Raw genomic sequence first — 988 nt, forward strand, 5'->3', positions numbered from 1 at the left:
GGGAAGTACGGAAGCAGAGACGTTGATGAAACGGAAGCGAGAATGATTAATGATGAAGCAATTGAGAAGCGCATGACGCAATAAAGAAGGACAGAGAACAGAGATGAGCATCAATACTGAGAACCATACTAGAGAAAACTTATACAATCTTGACTTGAGGTTCTTAATTCTATGATCATATAACCTTCAATACTAATCGGTAGGACAGAGACAAATCTATGATCATACATTTTTACTTCCCTTGCCCTATTACCATAGGTGAAGAAAGTATTGCTTTCCGAAAAAAATGAAGGTACCCCAATTTTTAAATTTCTATACGTTTCAAGGTCCTCTGAGTCCAAAAAAGTGGTTTTTGGGTATTGATCTGTATGTGTGTGTGTGTGTATGAGTGTATGTGCGTCTGTGTACACGGTATCTCATCTCCCAATTAACGGATTGACTTGGAATTTGGAACGTGAAGTCCTTACAATATAAGGATCCGACACGAACAAATTCCATCAAATGCGATTCAAGATGGCGGCTAAAATGGCAAAATGTTGTCAAAACAGGGTTTTTCGCAATTTCTCGAAACGGCTCCACGATTTTGATTAAAGTTATACCTAAAATAGTCATCGATAAGCTCTATCAACTCCACAAGTCTTATATCTGTGAAAATTTCAGGAGCTCCGCCCATCTATGCAAAGTTTGATTTTAGATTTCCCATTATCAGCTTCAGATACAATTAAAACGAAAAGTTTCAAGTGGAAAAGATGTAGCATGATAATCTCTACAATTAATAATGTCCAGTAACATTTTCACCTAAAATTGAAAATAAGCTCGAAATTCGAGAAAATGTGATTATCCAAATGCAAACTGTTGGTGACTGTTGATTCTATTAATCTTTCACTATGAAGAGATTGCAGACCTCGTGTGTTTCCAGCGTTATTGTCCTGTCACCAGCTGGTTCAGATCTTTGAATAGTATATTTGAGAGTGCGCGCACACTAGCG

Source organism: Nilaparvata lugens, chromosome 2, assembly GCF_014356525.2.
Source record: "Nilaparvata lugens isolate BPH chromosome 2, ASM1435652v1, whole genome shotgun sequence".
In the NCBI taxonomy this organism is placed as follows: Eukaryota; Metazoa; Arthropoda; class Insecta; order Hemiptera; family Delphacidae; genus Nilaparvata; species Nilaparvata lugens.